The sequence below is a fragment of the Paramisgurnus dabryanus genome, unplaced genomic scaffold (genome assembly GCF_030506205.2).
Source record: "Paramisgurnus dabryanus unplaced genomic scaffold, PD_genome_1.1 h2tg000334l_1_59469__unordered_in_group1, whole genome shotgun sequence".
NCBI classification, from domain to species: domain Eukaryota; kingdom Metazoa; phylum Chordata; class Actinopteri; order Cypriniformes; family Cobitidae; genus Paramisgurnus; species Paramisgurnus dabryanus.
The window spans coordinates 32501-42500 of record NW_027394213.1 but is presented as its reverse complement, the minus strand read 5'-3'; the positions used below and the strand labels follow the sequence as shown (position 1 = coordinate 42500).

The 10000-nt window shown below is 65.9% G+C and overlaps 1 non-coding gene across 1 annotated transcript in view; it reads right to left on the bottom strand.

Moving 5' to 3' along the window:
• LOC135766307 (18S ribosomal RNA) overlaps positions 1 to 445 on the bottom strand; it is a 1855-nt gene extending 1410 nt beyond the window's left edge. Inside the window, exon 1 of the ribosomal RNA XR_010541517.1 lies at positions 1 to 445. This exon is cut by the window's left edge and continues 1410 nt beyond it. This is a non-coding gene — a ribosomal RNA (18S ribosomal RNA).
• Between the last annotated feature and the right edge of the window lie 9555 nt (positions 446 to 10000).

Below are 10000 nucleotides of genomic sequence, written 5' to 3'. Positions count from 1 at the left end.
TGTGGTAGCCGTTTCTCAGGCTCCCTCTCCGGAATCGAACCCTGATTCCCCGTCACCCGTGGTCACCATGGTAGGCGCCTAAAGTACCATCGAAAGTTGATAGGGCAGACATTCGAATGAGTCGTCGCCGCCGCGGGGGCGCGCGATCGGCTCGAGGTTATCCTGAGTCACCAAAGCGGCCGGGGCGCGCCCGGAGACGCGTCCCGGATGGGTTTTGGGTCTGATAAATGCACGCGTCCCCGGCCCTCGCGGGCCGGGTCGGCGCTCGTTTGCATGTATTAGCTCTGGAATTGCCACAGTTATCCAAGTACGGGTGGAGCGATCAAAGGAACCATAACTGATTTAATGAGCCATTCGCAGTTTCACTGTACCGGCCGTGTGCACTTAGACCTGCATGGCTTAATCTTTGAGACAAGCATATGTTACTGGCAGGATCAACCAGGTAGTGTAGCCGTAGGAGAGCCTCGCTCTGACCCGGGGTTCACGCGGCGCGGGTCCCGGTTTCCACCCCCCGGGGGGAGCGGGACCGGGGCCACTCTCGTGTGGCTCTCCCCTCTCGTAGGCTGAGGGGCGGCCGGGTGGGCCGTAACCGAGGAAAGGTGCGTTTCGCGGGGCCGGGTGGCCGCGACGGGCCGGGGGCGTCTCCGCCCTCGGTCGCCGAGGCCCTCGCCGGCCGCCGGTGGCGGACCTTCGCGTCTGACGGACCGTCTGAGTCTCCCGCGGAAAGGGTCGGGCGGGCTCCGGAGAGCCCCCCTGGAGGCGAGAGCGCCGGGTCGGGGAGGAACCGACCGCCCATGGCGGCCGACGCGCTAACGTCGGCCGGGCGGAGGCCTGCCCCAGGCGCAGTTCGATTTCCAGAATCTCAGGGCCATGACACACAAAGCGTATCCGGGCGTCACCCCGTAACGGGTCATTAAGGCTGAGACGTGGGCGGCCCTGTCCCGCCCGGGGTTTCGTTTAGCGGCCGACGCCGGTTCGTTTTGCGGCCGAACGACGCCGGTTCGTTTAGCGGCCGAACGAAGCCGGCTCGTTTAACGGCCGAGGCCAGCCGGGTTCGTCCCTTCCTTGGATGATTTGCCATTCGTAATAAGAATCGTCACTACCTCAGTGCAGAGGGACTTTTTCGAGGCATTTGTGTCCGCTCGAGAGGCCTCTCGCTGGGCTCGAGAGGTCATGGGATCCGGTAGCCTATCACCTTGGAGAATCAGCGAGGTGCTCTTCCCTATATACCCGATGGCACCTGTTCGGGCCACCGTCCCCTGCTGGACGGGGCCCGGCTCTGTACCGCCCCAGACAGAGCGCCTTCGTCGGTCACGAAGGCAGGGTCGTGGACCCTGGAAGCGCACGAGCCACCCGACTCGGCTTCCATAGCGGCTGGCGGCCCTGGCCCGCCCGAGACGAAGCGCCTTCGTCGGTCAGACAGATAGGGTCGAGGACCCTGGAAGTGCGAGAGCCACCCGACTCGACTTCCACGGCGGCCCGGAGGCCGGGCCCGTCCCCGTCCGTGCCCGGGGACGGGGCACCTTCGTCGGTCAAACGCGTTGGGTCTTGGACCCTGGAAGTGCACGAGCCACCCAACTCGACTTCCATAGCGGTCGGCGGCCCCGTACCGCCCCAGACAGAGCACCTTCGTCGGTCACGAAGAGAGGGTCTTGGACCCTGGAAGTACACGAGCAACCCAACTCGACTTCCATAGCGGTCGGCGGCCCCGTACCGCCCCAGACAGAGCACCTTCGTCGGTCACGAAGAGAGGGTCTTGGACCCTGGAAGTTCACGAGCAACCCAACTCGACTTCCATAGCGGTCGGCGGCCCTGTCCCGCCCCAGACGATGCACCTTCGTCTGTCACACAGATAGGGTCTTGGACCCTGGAAGCCGTCCCCCTCGACTTCCGTAACGGTCGGCGGCCCTGTCCCGCCGCAGACGGGTCACCACTCCGTCTGTCTGTAGGGTCTTGGACCCTGGAAGCCGCCCCACTCGACTTCCATCGCGGTCGGCGGCCCTGGCCCGCCGCAGACGGGTCGCCACTCCGTCTGTCTGTAGGGTCTTGGACCCTGGAAGCCGCCCCACTCGACTTCCATCGCGGTCGGCGGCCCTGGCCCGCCGCAGACGGGTCGCCACTCCGTCCGTCTATAGGGTCTTGGACCCTGGAAGCCGCCACACTCGACTTCCATCGCGGTCGGCGGCCCTGTCCCGCCGCAGACGGTGTGCCACTCCGTCTGTCACACAGATACATAAGGGTGTCTCGGAACCCCGGACGCCGACCGAGACGAAACGCGTGGGGTCGGTGCGCCCGAGAGGGTAGGGTGCCCCGGGGCCGGCCGCTCGCCCGACCGGCTTCCGGGACTCCTTGACCGCTCGGGAGACCTATCCACGCGCCCCGCCCGACCGGCGGCCGGGGGCCCTCGACCGCCACACGCGTACCGACGACCGGGGGGTTTCCGTTTTACGGCCGACGCCGAGATCCTTCGACGGTTCCAACAGGGGTTGTTACGCTTTTGTGTTCGCCCGTGTCTGAGCATATATGGTCGGGTCGAACCTTTGAGGCCGTAGCCTGGAGATCCAGGGCGGATCTTTTCTCACAACACGTGTGTCTTTGAGGCCGTAGCCTAGATCCAGAGACTTTAGGATCTTTTTAGCAGTTTTAAGGCCGTAGCCTTGATCCAGGGCGGATCTTTTGAGCAGTTTTAAGGCCGTAGCCTTGATCCAGGGCGGATCTTTTCACAGGTTTTAAGCCGAAGCGCCTTGATCCAGGGACTTTTGGATCTTTTTTTGCCGTTTTTAGGCCGTAGCCTTGATCCAGGGCGGATCGTTTTGCGGCCGTAGCCGAGTTCCATCACCCAAGGTAGCTTTAGTTTTTAGGCATTAGCCTTGATGATCCAGGGCGGATCGTTTTGCGGCCGTAGCCGAGTTCCATCACCCAAGGTAGCTTTAGTTTTTAGGCATTAGCCTTGATGATCCAGGGCGGATCGTTTTTTCCCATCTTTCGGGTATGAGCTCTTTAATTGTGAGCCTTCGGCCGACACTCGCCCGGGGCGCTGCCTCACATCAGACGCCCTTCGTCCGTTCCAACCGTTCCAGTTCTTTTAACGGTTTTTCGTTCATCGCACACCGACGCGCACAGACCTTTCTTGGGATCTGTCGCAGGGAGGGAGGACGCTGGAGGTCCACTTCGAGGCACCCATCCCTATATACCCGATGGCACCTGTTCAAACGACCGCCCCTTGAGAGAAGGGGCCCTTCCCGTGGCTCGTCCGGGAGGAGGCGCCCGCGTCGGAAGGCGCCGTAAGGTCGGAGACCCTGGAAGTGCACGAGTCACCCGCTTTTACCTCCAGGCCCTCTGTCGTACTTCTCGTGTCCGCTCACGAGACCTCTTTTCGGCTTTATGGAAGTGCACGAGTCACCCGCTTTTGCCTTTTCTGGAAGTGCACGAGTCACCCGCTTTTGCTTCCAGGCCCTCTGTCGTACTTCTCGTGTCCGCTCACGAGACCTCTCTTCGGCCTGGGGGTGCGCCACGTACACCCCCGCGTCCGCATTCGAGTCACCTCTTCGGGCTCATGAGGTAGGGTCGGTGACCCTGGAAGTCAGAGACTTCCAGGCCTTCTGTCGTACACCCTCGCGTCCGCTCACGAGACCTCTCTTCGGCCTGGGGGTGCGCCACGTACACCCTCCCGCGTCCGCTTTCGAGTCACCACTCTGGGCTACGGAGGTAGGGACGTGTGCCCTGGAGGAACCTGACTTCCAGGAGGGAGGGCCGCCCTGTCAGGCCCGCTTTCGAGTCACCCATCTGGGCTAAGGAGGTAGGGACGTGTGCCCTGGAGGAACCAGACTTCCAGGAGGGAGGGCCGCCCTGTCAGGCCCGCTTTCGAGTCACCCATCTGGGCTAAGGAGGTAGGGACGTGTGCCCTGGAGGAACCAGACTTCCAGGAGGGAGGGCCGCCCTGTCAGGCCCGATTTCGAGTCACCCATCTGGGCTAAGGAGGTAGGGACGTGTGCCCTGGAGGAACCAGACTTCCAGGAGGGAGGGCCGCCCTGTCAGGCCCGCTTTCGAGTCACCCATCTGGGCTAAGGAGGTAGGGACGTGTGCCCTGGAGGAACCAGACTTCCAGGAGGGAGGGCCGCCCTGTCAGGCCCGCTTTCGAGTCACCCATCTGGGCTAAGGAGGTAGGGACGTGTGCCCTGGAGGAACCAGACTTCCAGGAGGGAGGGCCGCCCTGTCAGGCCCGATTTCGAGTCACCCATCTGGGCTAAGGAGGTAGGGACGTGTGCCCTGGAGGAACCGGACTTCCAGGAGGGAGGGCCGCCCTGTCAGGCCCGATTTCGAGTCACCCATCTGGGCTAAGGAGGTAGGGACGTGTGCCCTGGAGGAACCGGACTTCCAGGAGGGAGGGCCGCCCTGTCAGGCCCGCCTCGGAGTCACCTCTCTGGGCTAAGGAGGTAGGGACGTGTGCCCTGGAGGAACCAGACTTCCAGGAGGGAGGGCCGCCCTGTCAGGCCCGCCTCGGAGTCACCCATCTGGGCTAAGGAGGTAGGGACGTGTGCCCTGGAGGAACCAGACTTCCAGGAGGGAGGGCCGCCCTGTCAGGCCCGCTTTCGAGTCACCCATCTGGGCTAAGGAGGTAGGGACGTGTGCCCTGGAGGAACCAGACTTCCAGGAGGGAGGGCCGCCCTGTCAGGCCCGATTTCGAGTCACCCATCTGGGCTAAGGAGGTAGGGACGTGTGCCCTGGAGGAACCAGACTTCCAGGAGGGAGGGCCGCCCTGTCAGGCCCGATTTCGAGTCACCCATCTGGGCTAAGGAGGTAGGGACGTGTGCCCTGGAGGAACCAGACTTCCAGGAGGGAGGGCCGCCCTGTCAGGCCCGCTTTCGAGTCACCCATCTGGGCTAAGGAGGTAGGGACGTGTGCCCTGGAGGAACCAGACTTCCAGGAGGGAGGGCCGCCCTGTCAGGCCCGCCTCGGAGTCACCTCTCTGGGCTAAGGAGGTAGGGACGCGTGCCCTGGAGGAACCAGACTTCCAGGAGGGAGGGCCGCCCTGTCAGGCCCGCCTCGGAGTCACCCATCTGGGCTAAGGAGGTAGGGACGTGTGCCCTGGAGGAACCAGACTTCCAGGAGGGAGGGCCGCCCTGTCAGGCCCGCTTTCGAGTCACCCATCTGGGCTAAGGAGGTAGGGACGTGTGCCCTGGAGGAACCAGACTTCCAGGAGGGAGGGCCGCCCTGTCAGGCCCGCCTCGGAGTCACCCATCTGGGCTACGGAGGCAGGGACGCGTGCCCTGGAGGAACCAGACTTCCAGGAGGGAGGGCCGCCCTGTCAGGCCCGCTTTCGAGTCACCCATCTGGGCTACGGAGGTAGGGACGTGTGCCCTGGAGGAACCAGACTTCCAGGAGGGAGGGCCGCCCTGTCAGGCCCGCTTTCGAGTCACCCATCTGGGCTACGGAGGTAGGGACGTGTGCCCTGGAGGAAACGGACTTCCAGGAGGGAGGGCCGCCCTGTCAGGCCCGCCTCGGAGTCACCTCTCTGGGCTAAGGAGGCAGGGACGTGTGCCCTGGAGGAACCAGACTTCCAGGAGGGAGGGCCGCCCTGTCAGGCCCGCTTTCGAGTCACCCGTCTGGGCTACGGAGGTAGGGACGTGTGCCCTGGAGGAACCGGACTTCCAGGAGGGAGGGCCGCCCTGTCAGGCCCGCCTCGGAGTCACCTCTCTGGGCTAAGGAGGCAGAGACGTGTGCCCTGGAGGAACCGGACTTCCAGGAGGGAGGGCCGCCCTGTCAGGCCCGCCTCGGAGTCACCTCTCTGGGCTAAGGAGGCAGGGACGTGTGCCCTGGAGGAACCGGACTTCCAGGAGGGAGGGCCGCCCTGTCAGGCCCGCCTCGGAGTCACCTCTCTGGGCTAAGGAGGCAGAGACGTGTGCCCTGGAGGAACCGGACTTCCAGGAGGGAGGGCCGCCCTGTCAGGCCCGCCTCGGAGTCACCTCTCTGGGCTAAGGAGGCAGGGACGTGTGCCCTGGAGGAACCAGACTTCCAGGAGGGAGGGCCGCCCTGTCAGGCCCGCTTTCGAGTCACCCATCTGGGCTACGGAGGTAGGGACGTGTGCCCTGGAGGAACCGGACTTCCAGGAGGGAGGGCCGCCCTGTCAGGCCCGCCTCGGAGTCACCTCTCTGGGCTAAGGAGGCAGGGACGTGTGCCCTGGAGGAACCGGACTTCCAGGAGGGAGGGCCGCCCTGTCAGGCCCGCCTCGGAGTCACCCATCTGGGCTACGGAGGTAGGGACGCGTGCCCTGGAGGAACCATACTTCCAGGAGGGAGGGCCGCCCTGTCAGGCCCGCCTCGGAGGCCTCCCCTCGGGCAGGGGAGGCAGGGTCGGGGACCCTGGAGGAACCGGACTTCCAGGAGGGAGGGCCGCCCTGTCAGGCCCGCCTCGGAGGCCTCCCCTCGGGCAGGGGAGGCAGGGTCGGGGACCCTGGAGGTGCCGGACCTCCAGGGGGACGGAGGCCGAACCCGTGGCCGGGGAGGGTGAGCCTTGCCGGGCTAGGCTCGCGCGGGTTCGAAGGCCTGGTTCGAGAGGACCCCTTCCCCTATATACCCGATGGCACCTGTTCACACTACTGCCCTTTCGAGAGGGGACCCCGACCGGTCCGCGGCCGGGACGGCGCACCTCGGTCGGCCTCGGCGAGTGGGTCGGGGTGCCTGGAGGTGCGCGAGCGGCCCGCCTGGAAGTGCGCGAGCCACCCGACTCTGGCGGCCGGCGCCCCCGGGCCCGTGCCCGCGGCCGACTCGTCTGACCCGGCATCGTCAAGGTCACCAATACCACGGAGCGTCTACGACGCCCCGTTTCCGAGATATCGGCCAATGAACTGCCGGGCGCCGTATCTCGGCCGGGGAAGGTCCTACGGACTCGGGGCCGGGCTCGTCGGAAAGGTCTCGCCCGGGGCTTTCCGACGAGACCGGCCGCGGGTCCGTGCGACCCCGGGGGCCCGAGATACTTCCGGTCGAAAATTCGAATTTCGTTACCGCGCTGCTCCGGCGCCCCGGGTCCGGGGCCTTCGCCCTTCGGGTGGGTGGCTCCTCCGCGGGGGGCCTTTCGAACGAGCCCACCCGCGCGTCGCTAGCCCTTTCCGGGGCCGAGATACGGCCTACCCCCGCGGGATTTTCCCACGGCCGTTTCTCGGGCGCCTCGGGTCCGGGGCCTTCGCCCTTCGGGTCGGTCGCTATGCCGGAGGGGAGCTTTCGAACGAGCCCTCCCTCGAGTCTCTGGCCCTTTCCCGGGCCGAGATACGGGCGGGTGGTCGCGGAATTTTCGCTCGTCCGGGGCTCCGGCGCCCCTAGCGTCCGCCTCGGAGGTCGCCCGGACGCGCGGCCGGTCTCGTTCGAAAGGTCCGTCCCGGGGCTTTCCGACGAGCCCGGCCTCGGGTCCGTGCGACCCCGCCCGCCGGAGATACGTCCGGTCGAAGCTCGCGGAAATTCCCGCGGCCGTATCTCGGGCGCCTCGGGTCCGGGGCCTTCGCCCTTTGGGTCGGTCGCTCCGCCGGAGGGGGCCTTTCGAACGAGCCTACCCGCGAGCCTCTAGCCCCTTCCCCGGCCGAGATACGGCGGTCTATGCCCGGATTTTCCCACGGCCGTTTCTCGGGCGCCTCGGGTCCGGGGCCTTCGCCCTTCGGGTCGGTCGCTATGCCGGAGGGGAGCTTTCGAACGAGCCTACCCGCGAGCCTCTAGCCCTTTCCCCGGCCGAGATACGGCGGTCCCTCCCCGGATTTTCCCACGGCCGCAGCACGGGCGCCTTTGCTCGGATCGACTCGCCCTTTGGGTCGGTTGCTCTACCGGAGCGGCCCTATCCAACGAGCCAACCCTCGTCTCTCTAACCCTTTCCCCGGCCGAGATACGGCGGTCCCTCCCCGGATTTTCCCACGGCCGCAGCACGGGCGCCTTTGCTCGGATCGACTCGCCCTTTGGGTCGGTTGCTCTACCGGAGCGGCCCTATCCAACGAGCCAACCCTCGTCTCTCTAACCCTAAGCCCGGCCGAGATACGGCGGTCCCTCCCCGGATTTTCCCACGGCCGCAGCACGGGCGCCTTTGCTCGGATCGACTCGCCCTTTGGGTCGGTTGCTCTACCGGAGCGGCCCTATCCAACGAGCCAACCCTCGTCTCTCTAACCCTAAGCCCGGCCGAGATACGGCGGTCCCTCCCCGGATTTTCCCACGGCCGCAGCACGGGCGCCTTTGCTCGGATCGACTCGCCCTTTGGGTCGGTTGCTCTACCGGAGCGGCCCTATCCAACGAGCCAACCCTCGTCTCTCTAACCCTAAGCCCGGCCGAGATACGGCGGTCCCTCCCCGGATTTTCCCACGGCCGCAGCACGGGCGCCTTTGCTCGGATCGACTCGCCCTTTGGGTCGGTTGCCCTACCGGAGCGGCCCTATCCAACGAGCCAACCCTCGTCTCTCTAACCCTAAGCCCGCCGAGATACGGCGGTCCCTCCGCGGATTTTCCCACGGCCGCAGCACGGGCGCCTTTGCTCGGATCGACTCGCCCTTTGGGTCGGTTGCTCTACCGGAGCGGCCCTATCCAACGAGCCAACCCGCTTCTCTCTAACCCTAAGCCCGGCCGAGATACGGCGGTCCCTCCGCGGATTTTCCCACGGCCGCAGCTCGGGCGCCTTTGCTCGGATCGACTCGCCCTTCGGGTCGGTTGCTCTACCGGAGCGGCCCTATCCAACGAGCCAACCCGCTTCTCTCTAACCCTAAGCCCGGCCGAGATACGGCGGTCCCTCCCCGGATTTTCCAACGGCCGCAGCTCGGGCGCCTTTGCTCGGATCGACTCGCCCTTTGGGTCTGTTGCTCCACCCGAGCGGACCTTTCCAACGAGCCAACCCTCGTCTCTCTAACCCTAAGCCCGGCCGAGATACGGGGTACCACCGCCTGACCTTTAAACGGCCGTAACTCGGGCGCCTTTGCTCGGATCGACTCGCCCTTTGGGTCGGTTGCTCCACCCGAGGGGACCTTTCGAACGAGCCTACCCGCTTCTCCCTAACCCCAAGCCCGGCCGAGATACGGCGGTCCCTCCGCGGATTTTCCCACGGCCGCAGCTCGGACGCCTTTGCTCGGATCGACTCGCCCTTTGGGTCGGTTGCTCTACCGGAGCGGCCCTTTCCAACGAGCCAACCCTCGTCTCTCTAACCCTAAGCCCGGCCGAGATACGGGGCACCACCGCCTGACCTTTAAACGCCCGTAGCTCCGGCGCACAAAGTCCCAGGACTTCGCCCTTTGGGTCGGTTGCTCCACCGGAGGGGACCTTTCCAACGAGCCAACCCGCGTCTCTCTAACCCCAAGCCCGGCCGAGATACGGGGCACCACCGCCTGACCTTTAAACGCCCGTAGCTCGGGCGCCTTGGGTCGGATCGACTCGTCCCTTGGGTCGGTTGCTCTACCGGAGCGGACCTATCCAACGAGCCAACCCGCGCCTCTCTAACCCTAAGCCCGGCCGAGATACGGGGTACCACCCCTTGATATTCCCACGGCCGTAGCTCCGGAGCCCTTCGCCGCAGCCCTTCGGGACACCCACCCTCGGACGACCCGCGGAGGGACCTTTCCAACGAGCCAACCCTCGCCTCTCTAACCCTTTCCCCGGCCGAGATACGGGGTACCACCCCTTGATATTCCCACGGCCGTAGCTCCGGAGCCCTTCGCCGCAGCCCTTCGGGACACCCACCCTCGGACGCCCCGCGAATGGACCTTTCCAACGAGCCAACCCTCGCCTCTCTAACCCTTTCCCCGGCCGAGATACGGGGTACCACCCCTTGATATTCCCACGGCCGTAGCTCCGGAGCCCTTCGCCGCAGCCCTTCGGGACACCCACCCTCGGACGCCCCGCGGAGGGACCTTTCCAACGAGCCAACCCTCGCCTCTCTAACCCTTTCCCCGGCCGAGATACGACCCCGAGAACTGTGGCACCTCTACCCGACCACAGTGCACCCGAGGCCGGCCTCGGACCCCCGAGGACGGTGGCACCTCT